The sequence below is a fragment of the Spermophilus citellus genome, assembly GCF_964194105.1.
Source record: "Spermophilus citellus genome assembly, chromosome: 10".
Classification (NCBI taxonomy): Eukaryota; Metazoa; Chordata; class Mammalia; order Rodentia; family Sciuridae; genus Spermophilus; species Spermophilus citellus.
In genome coordinates, this window is record NC_138197.1 from 73,473,775 (window position 1) to 73,484,138 (window position 10,364).

Below are 10,364 nucleotides of genomic sequence, written 5' to 3' on the forward strand. Positions count from 1 at the left end.
ACCACCATGCCCAGCTTCTTTGCTAGTCTTAAATGCTGTGTGGCATCAGGCCAATGATGCCCCTCTCTGACCTCAAGTGAAGGGAGAGACCAGATGAGAAGGAGGGTGCATTTGGGCAAGAAGGGTCAGGTCATTGTCCTCAGGGTAACAATCAGAGGCATCAAGTTCCCACTTCCCTAGATCTGCTCTTTGTTGTCATTTTATTGCTCTCATCTGATTATAATGACTGTGTGTGTGTGTGTGTGTGTGCACACGCGCACGCTGGGGATTGAACCCAGGGCCTCACACATGCTAAACATATGCTGTACCACAGAGCCACATCTCCAGCCCCCATGAGTTTTTTTTTTAATAAGAAATGCATATGCAGCATAGTTCAAAGCTCAAAAGGCACTAAGAGTTATATGATAACAAGCCAGGCATGGTGAGCATGCCTGTAACCCCAGCAACTGGGGAGGCTGAGGCAGGAGGATCATGAGTTCAAAGCCAGCCTCAATCACTTAGCTAAGGCCCTAAGCAACTTAGTGAGACCCTGTCTCTAAATAAAATATAAAAAGGGCTGGGGATGTGGCTCAATGGTTAAGTACCCCTGGGTTCAATCCCTGGTACAGAAAAAAAAAGTTATATGATAACAAGTAGGTATCCCTTCCATCCTCAGAACTCCAGGCCACCAGGGTTCTCTCTCCATTGTGACCATAGTAGCCACTCTCTTAGATAAGATAACCCTCCAAAGAGATTTTTTTCCTCTTGGCTTATATGCTGGAGTCACCATGAAGTTTTATGGGATAGTAGTAAAGGGACACTTCTGGACTGGTGGGGTGTTAGAGAACTAACTACTCTCAGTTTCCCTTTCCCATCCTGGTATGATGCAGAAATGCTAGAGCAGGAGAGAACACAAATGGCTGCATTCTTTAGGAGTTCAGGAGAGTTTTAGTTGAGAGGGTGGGCTCTCACCAGAAACCCCCACCACGACTCTAATCCCCCAGACTCCAGCCCAGAGCTGCACAGCTACAGGGCCTCCATTTTAGCCTGGCTGAGGTGCCCACCCAGTCAAGTCCTGCTCAAGTTTTCCAGAGGACAAGGCTCCGCACTATGCCCCCCTCCTGTCATCTTGTTGGGAGGCCTTTCTTGATGACTAGCCTAACTTACTCACCCTCAGTAGAGAAGGTGATCCCTCTGGTCCTCTGTTTTCTCCTCCCACTTGAGTGCATAATCTTCCACCAGGCCCGGTAATTCCACCTCGATGGTTTATCCAGACTTGGAAGAGACATGCTTCTCTGCTCTCTTTCAGCTACCCTTCCCCCACCCTAAAGGCTGTTGGATTCCCAGGCTACCCCCCGCCCCCCCACCCCCCGCCATTTCTAATCCCTTCATTCTGACCCTGCACATCCCTTTGGTATTATTATACCAAAGTATAACTTGTCATGAAGATGATGAAAGTCCAACCTAAAGCCAAGTCTTCCTCCGGATTCAGGGGTAAATTCCATCTATCCCTCGGCTAGCTGAACTTCCCCATTTGTGATGATGTCCTAGCCCAACTCTGGTGCTTGTTTGTCACTCCAACTGCCAGATCCTCACACAGACGTGCTAAGAACAAGTTAACCCCAAGCTTGGGGTGATTTCCCTTTGCCCTCCTTTCCAAACCCTGTCCTGGTTAACCTCAGCCTTCACACTGACTCATTAAGCAATTATTATTGAGCCTATTCCAGGTTCTTAGAATACATTGGTGATCAAAATAAAGAAAGTCGCCTGCCTGTGTGGAGTTTGCATTCAAGCGGGGAGGGACAGATAACGAACAGTACACTTACTAAATAAGTTATATCATATATAGGAAGTGACAATTGTGGGGCTCGGGATGTGGCTCAAGTGGTAGTGCGCTCACCTGGCATGCGTGGGTTCAATCCTCAGCACCACATAAAAATAAAATAAAGATATTATGTCCATCTAAAACTAAAAAATAAATATTTTAAAAAGTGACAATTGTTAGAGACGAAAATTAGGAAAGAGGGATCAGGATTAGAGAAAGTCCAAAGCATTAAACATAGTATTCAAGGAGAGCTAATTGAGAATATGGTCTTGGCACAAAGACATAACCCCACAGGTGGCTTGGCAAAAGTATTCCAAGTAGAGAGAATAGCTGGTGCAAAGGTCCTGAGGCAAGAGCATGCCCGGCAGGTTTGTGGAACCTGGAAACCAGTGTAGCTGTAAGAAATTAAGCTAGGAGAGTGGGAGTGTGGAGAATGACATCAGAGGAGCCAGGTGATGTAGGACTGGGTAGGCTAACTTAGGGATTCCACTTTTCACTCTAAGTGGAATGGCAGGAAAGGCATGATTGGATTGGTTTTTTAAATGGCCCTCTGTCTTTTTTGTTGTTGTTGAGAATTGATTGCAGGGGTTTGGGGTAAGGGAAGGTGCAGGGAGACTTGTTGAAAGGCGATCACACACATCTAAGTGAGAGATGGGTGACTTGGAGCAGAGTGGCAGCAGTGGACATGATAAGGGCCTGGATTGTGGCCTTGGGGTGAGTTTCCCCTTCCCTGGTTTCTTTCTTTTGCTCTGGTCACTTCCTGCTTTTCTAAGTTGTGTTTCCCCTTTCCTTGAAGGCTGAGGGCTCTGTGAGGGTGGCACTCAGTACCTGGTCTGGAGTCTGCCCCAGGACCCAGGGCAGGGCCCCACGCAGGGCAGACAGGCCCCAGTGCTGCCTAGGAGCAGACTGACAAGCGGCCCTCCCTAGTCCCACTCCCTGAGCGAGGGGAGGAGGCTGCTGTCTCTAAAGAGGGCATGATGGACAGTTATTGAAGGCACTCAGCTGGGGGCTCCACTCTAGTCTTAATCTGAGCCGCCCTCGAGGAAATCATAACCAGCTCTTAAAAACATGTTAAGACCAAAGCTGCTGTGTGTGTGTTTGCGCCAGCTTCAGACAGCTACTTAACACGGGGGCCTCAGGGCCTTTGATTCCTCCACTCCTCGCCTTGCCCTCTCCCCTCATCGGGTGGCGTTTGTCAGCCAAGACGTTGTTTAAATTGTTTCCTATAAACATTTCCCTCCAAATGCCATCCAATGTTCCAGAAATGCATCTATCACTGGCTTGGGGGTATACTTGAGGAACCTAGGGGAGAGGGCTCCCCTTCTCTCTCCCCTGTCCCCCATTACTCCTCCCCTGGCCCACATTCTCAGGTTTCATGCAGTAAGAATTGCTTCCCTTCAGTGGAACAGGCACTTAGTGCCAGGATTATTTACAACATTGAGATGGCCACAGGCTCCAGGAGCAGCCGGGCCCCTGGACACTTCCTCTTTCAGAGCTCAATGGATGGACCTGGGTGTGTCGGCTTCCTCTGGATTTCCTGCTGGCTTCCAGGGAGCATGGAGGGTAGGGGAACATGGGTCTAGACCTGGTCAAGGCTGTCACCAGAATTTAAGGTGCTTAGAAGACAGGCCCCAAATAAAGTGACCCCTCACTTCACCTCTGCACCCGGCCAGGCACTTTTCTGCCTCCAGCAGCTTTCTTCTTGGCCGGGAGCTGCCTGTGGGGCTTGTTGAGCCCGGGGCTGCTCTCTCTCCAGGAATGCCAGCATCATACCCCCCCACGGTGGCAGAGCCAGGACTCAGGCTGGAACCCTCTGACAGATTGAATTGGAATGAGAGTGCAGAAGATTCTGGAGGTTCTTCAAGGGAAAAGTTTGAACTGGTCAATTCTGTCTGGAGCAGAAGTGGATGAATTCAATTCCTGAGACTGAAAAGTTCCTTAGGAGCCTCGTCCTCCCCAGCTGTAGCCAATTACTCATCTAATTGTCCTGATTGAAAGGTTCTGCTGGCGCCTAGGACTGGAGGATCCCGACCCACTTCATAGCTCCTCTTCCCAGCTCATTCTCTGGCCAGTGTTGCAATAAGGAGAAGCAGTGCCCAACGGCCTGCTCCTTCCCAGAGGCCTGATTCGGCCACTCCCCTGACATCCAGGCATCTGCCTCCTTCCCTCCATACCTGTGGCACTCCCCACTTCTAGGTGGGTTCCAAAGAGAGCCCAGGCGAGATGCTACAAGAAGGTAGGAAAGGCTCAGGGTGGAGCCCAAGGCAGGAGAGGCAGAGGAAGCGGTCCCAGTCTTTGGGGGTCAGGTAATGCCCCTTTACAAGCCAAATGAAGAAAAAAAGTTCTAAGGGGAGCACATGACTCCATAAAATAAAGGGACATAATTGGGAGCGATATCTAATTTATCTATTGAATGCCTCCTACGTACTCTTTTATCACTTAGATGGACAGAATATAATTGGTGTGCTGAACGCCATCAATCTCAGGGCCTGGGCTTCCTGTGCTGGCTACACCTATTACTGTCAGATTATGACACTGTAATACCAAGATCAATGACATTTTAAATGTGCTCCAGTTATGGGCAATTGCTGACAATAAAAACAGTGACAAATTGATGAAACTTGGGCAGCGATGATCTGGTGTCAAAAATAAACCATAAATAATCTGCTTTCCAAACTGGGAGAGGTGCCTGGGACACCTGCTTAGGGGCAAAAGGCCAAGGGAGAGGCGACTCTGCCCGACCCACAGCACTGTGGCCACTCAGGGAGCCTACCTGCGGTGGGGACCTCCCTCCAGGTGGCCTGAAAGGCCCCAACAGGAAGATGGAGAGGCTGGGTTTAGTCAAGGCCTGGGGTCCCTTTAGAGAGAATCCCCATCATGGAGGACTCTGAGACACATCCACGTGTGGCTGCTAATTGGAGGACATCCAAGTTCCCAGAGGTGCTGGTGGGTGGTATTTCCATGTCCTGCCCACACTGAAGAATCAGGGCAGGCCAGCTGAGTCACGGAATTGGACTTTGCCAGTGTTAAATCTGAGAGAGACCTCGACAGTCTTTCTTCAGGCAAGTCAGGCTGTCTCCAAACTGGCTCCGAAGAGGGTCCCAGACCCTCCTGCCCAGTGTCAACCTGCCCCAGGCACTGTTTCTCCAGGCCAAGGCCCCTCCTACCTGTTGAAGGCAACTCAGGCCTTCACCCAGCACAGTGACTTGGGGGTACATTAAGGTGGATGTTCTACAGTTCCTTATTTTTTTAATATTTATTTTTTAGTTTTAGGTGGACACAATATCTTTATTTTACATTTATGTGGTGCTGAGGATTGAACCCAGTGCCTCGTGCATGCTAGGCGAGTACTCTACTACTAAGCCACAACCCCAGCCCCAAGCTCCTTATTTTTAACGACTCTCCTTACTTCTTTGTAGATTTTCTCTCATTTTAATAATCACAATTTTTTAATATGAATGCTATTGTTGATACTATGATCACCAGGATTACTACCATTGTAATCCTATAGGCATTTATGGAGCAACTACCGCATACCAAACTCTGTCCCACGTGCTTTGCAACATGTTATTTTTAACCCCCACTGTAAAGTGGGGTTATTTTTCATATTTTGGAAGTGAGGGCCCAGAGGTGTAGAGCCCCAGGGCCCTGCCTATGGTGACACAGCTGGTAAGCAGCAGAGCAAGAAAGGCACCGAGGATGTTAGCTTAGTGCTCACCTTTTTACCCATTGTCCCTTTCAACCCCACCTTACGAAAAAGGGTAAGGGGATCTCTCAAGAACCTACAGCTAGTCAGAGGCAGAGCTAGATGAAACCAAGCTTTTATGATGCTTCTTATGTTATTACACTCATGCTGTTTCTAGATGTACCATGACAGTCTCCTTCTGGGGGTGGGGGGTGGGGGTTACTACTCAGCCAGGTGCTCCAGCCTTTGCCTTCCAGAGGCAGCAGGGGGCCCCAGTCTACTTTGGAGCCAAAGTTCAGAGTGGTATTTGAATTTTCACTCTGCCACTTTATAGCTGTGTGACCTTAGTCAAGTTACTTCACCTCTCTGAGTTTCAGTTGAGTGTAAGAATTTAAATGATTAACACAAATAAAAGCATTCGGCATGGATCCTGGCACATAGTCCATACTCAGTAAATGGTAGTCAGAGATATAACCTGGGCCAGTGGCAGGGAAATTCAACCAATTTAAAAATGAAACAGAAAAGGGACCTCATTTGGGGGCCACACTCTGCCATGTCTCTTACCTAGGACAGGTGCCTCAGAGGCACACTATGATGGCTGCATGCGGGGGTGCCACAGGAGATATAAGAAACCTCTATCGGGGGCTGGGGGTGTGGCTCAAGCTGTAGGCACTCGCCTGGCATGCGTGTGGCCCGGGTTCGAGCCTTAGCACCACATACAAACAAAGATGTTGTGTCCGCTGATAAATAAATATTAAAAAATTCTCTCTCACTCTCTCTTAAAAAAATAAAAAAGAAACCTCTATCATAACTACAGAGGATTTTTTATGACAAATTGTTTTTTATTTCCCAGGTCAGGGGAGACTAGGGATTGAACACAGGGGCAGTTTTATCACTGAGCTACATCCTCAGTCCCCTTTCTATTTTTTATTTAGAGACAGCAAAGTTGCTGGGTGGTCTTGAACTTGCAATCCTCCTGCCTCAGCCTCCTGCATTGCCACCTCATCTGACTGATGACAAATGGTTTAAGCCATCATTTTTATATAGCACAAAACTTACTAAACCTACTACATAATAAAATGCAAAGTTTACATCATTTTAAAGGTGAAATTTAAGACCTCAAAAGAACCTGTTACTTTTTTCTTGTTGATAAAAAAATTCCTAATTTTCTATAACATAAATGATGAACATGCAAACCTTCCACTCTCTTTAAAACATAAAGAAAGAAGAAAGACCATGCATCTGTGATTATGTCAAAATGAACCCCACTGTTATGTATAACTGCAATACACTAATAAAAACATTATAAAAGAAAAAGAGAGAGAAGGAGAGACGAAGAAAAGGAGAAAGAAAAAGAGGAAGAAAGAGTTGGGTCCTGCTGATGGCTCTTCAGGCTAAGCCCTGAGACTGGTGTAGTCAAGTTCACTCTCCTCTCCTTTATATCAAAAGAGCTTTGGCAGAAAATCTCTAGTATCCTTATGTCAGGACAGAGGCTGGACAAGAGCCAGGGGTCTGGTTTCTTCCCTCTTTAAAAGAGTAAAACAAACAAATAACAACCTGTTGTTTCTGCCTTCCTGCTCTTTGTTTTGTCTTTGAGGTTAACATTAAGAATATGCAGTACTCAGTTTAAATTTATGGTGTTTATTTCTGATTCCTTCTTGTTTAATAATTACTAGCTGAACTCGAGTCATCGACTGAGGGAGTAATTACACTTTACAGAAGGCTGCAAAGCAGTCTTACAATTACTTGGATTCTTCAGGGAAAACCCCACACCTGCCTGTAACTTAGGTTCTGTTAAGTTTTATGACTGTGTGGGGAATTTGACCAACTACCCCTTGCTTCTGATGGTCTCTCTTTCCAATATCCCCCTTCTAATCATCTGCAGTGACTTCTATAGGCACTGCCTTGGGGATGCCCAGGGCTTGAGGTTTTCATGGATTTTGTTTGTTTGGATTTTTTTTTTCAAGTACTAGGGATTGAACCCAGGGATGCTATACCACTGAGTTACATCCCCAGTCCTTTTTATTTATTTATTTATTTTATATTTTGCACCAGGGTCTTACGAAATTGCTGAGGCTGGCCTTGAAGTTTCAATCCTCCTGTGTCAGCCTCCTGAATTGCTGGGATTGCAGGCATGCACCACTGTACCTGTGAGGCTTCCATGTTTTCAAGGGGACCTGCAGCAACACTTGACTCCTTAGAACATCCATAGGACAAGCCTAGCGTGGTGGCACACACCTGTAATCCCGGCAACTCAGGAGGCTAAGGTAAGAGAACCTCCAGTTTGAAGCCAGCCTCAGCAACTTGACAAGTCCCTGTGTCGAAATAAAAAGAAATAATAATGGTAAAATGGACTGGAAATGTAGCTTAGTGGTTAAGGGCCCCTGGGTTTCATCCACAGTCCAAAAACAAAACCAAAAAAGCCTTAGGACACACACTAACATGTAGGGCTCTGTTACCAGCGTCAGTTGTGTCTGTTCCCAGCACCCTCCGAAGCTGTACTTCCAACTCCTGCTCTTTCTAAAGCTTTTGTTTTGTTTTGTTTGGGGGGGGCAGTTATCAGTTTGGTTTTTGTTTTGTCACTGAGGATTGAATCCAGGGCCTTGTACATGCTTAGTAAGTGCTCTTACCACTGAGTTATACCTCCAAGCCCCGATGAAGTTACATATATATATATATATATATATATATATATATATTTTTTTTTTAATGTGGTGCTGAGGATCAAACCCAGGGCCTTGCACATGCAAGGCAGGCACTCTGATACTGAGCCCTAGCCCCAGCCCTTTTATTTTCTTTTTAAGAGCATCTATAAATATAGAAAAATTTAGCTGAGTGCATGGTGCACACCTGTAATCCCAGAGACTAGGGAGGCAGGGGTTTTGCAAGTTTGAGGCTACCCTCAGCACCTTAGCAAGACCCTGTCTCAAAATTTTAAAAAAAAAGTGTGGGGTGGTGGTAATAGCTCAGTAACTTCCCTGAGTTCAATTCCCAGTACCCAAACAAAACAAAGTTTCAAGAAATGTAGGAGTCCAGATAAGTGGAAAGGGCAGGGAGTGGGTGGGGGAGCCCCTGTAGTTTCCCTGTAGGAAGAACCATGACTGGAGAGTGTGTTGAGTCTACACCTCTTGGAGGTGGGATTGGACACCGCCTGATCCTCTGATTGATTAGAGCTCTGCTCCATGTGGAGTTCGGGGAGGGGGTTTTCTGCAGGGTGTATTACTCTGGTAAAAATTAGAAACCTCCCTAAGTGCAATGTGGGACAGCACTGCTTACAGCCTGGTGTGGGGATCCTCAGGTTGCTCTTTGGGTGACTTTGTGGGGTTGGATCCTGAAAACCTCCATGTGCCCCACCACACCATCAAATAACAACCTTATGGGAAACTCCAAGATTTTACCCTCCAACATTTTCCTAGCCACCTACTTTTCTGCTTCACAATATTCAAAATGCCTTGAAAAAAAATCTGAATTGAAAGTACTGCTGGGAGAGGGAGCCAAATGATTTAGATCCACGATGGCTCCATTTCTGAGAGGAGGGCGTACCTGACTCTACCAAACCAAACCAAAGTAATCCTCGGTTCCCTAGGAGAGGGCATGAGGGGTGGCAAAGCAGTCCTGCCCCAGACTCGGGGATGTCGTAGGGAAATGCCAAAGAACCATCGTCAGGATCTAAAGAACTCTGCGGAGGTAGGGACAGAGGACTGAATGTGGGGGGCTACGCTGGTTCAGGGAATCAGGCTGAGGGCAAAGGAAGGCTAGGGCAGCCTTGCGCAGGACAGAAGAATGTGTCGGAGAAGAGCAGGCTGGAGTCACAAGGCTGGGAACGCTCATAGGTGAGTAAAGAGCAGAGGGCAGATGGTGGCTGGGCCCAGGCAGCAGGGGGTGGCAGAGCAGTGGAGGGAGGGCCACCAGTGGCTTTGCAGGGCTCTTCAGGCAGTGCTCCAAGGTGAGGGCCAGAGCCTTGGACCTTAGCAGTAGGAAAGCAGGTCATATTTCACATCCTTTCCTGAATAGAGAGATTGGATTTGGTCAAGAATAAGTCCCTAGGAGGCCATTGTGAGCACCCGCCTGTTTATCTTGTTGATGAATATAGAGCGGGAGCAAAGTTGGGAGTGTGGGCGTCTGACAAGGTCTTCATGATTCTAGAATCACTTATTACACCTTCTTCCTCCTCCTCTGCCTTGGCTAATGGGCTGTGGGTACCCAGTGCACAAAGGGCAGCGAGACACTCGCTGTGGGTGATACACAGGCTGGGCCCTGCCCTCCTGGCCGCTGAGGAAACTGGTGCTTGTATTTGGTTTGTATCTGAACTATCCCTTTGCCCTCAGCAGGACTAAACCTTTACCCCCTTGCAATCTTTGGGTCCCTTCAAATCCTTCAGCGTGTTCAACGATGTCGACAATCTGCTACAGGATTTCCAGTCCCAAGAATTGGGAGTCTTGTCTGCCCCTCCCATCAACCCCACCTGCACAAGGAAGCTTCATTTGCTTTGGACCACAAAGGCGGCCTCCTGACTCCTCTTTCCCTGAAATCCAGCTCTTCTTCTGGAACCTTCATCTTGGATCCTGGAGCCATCATCCAGTGAGTCACATGGGGCCGGAAATTCTGGATCTCTTAGCCCCTCTCAACTTCTCTGTCAACAAATATTTATTGGACATCTTCAAAGAGGCCCACACCCTGTTCATGGTGCATCACAAAACAAATCCTGCCCTCACGGGGCTTGCTGTCAGCTACGGTGGTGTGGACTCTCCTTCTGAGCCTCTGTCCCCTCCTGCCTGCTGTCATCCTCTGTCCTCCCTGTCACCTGGAATTCTCTGATCAGATGCCAGCGTGATCTTACAAACCCAGTTCAACCCTTGTTGACACTTGGCCAAA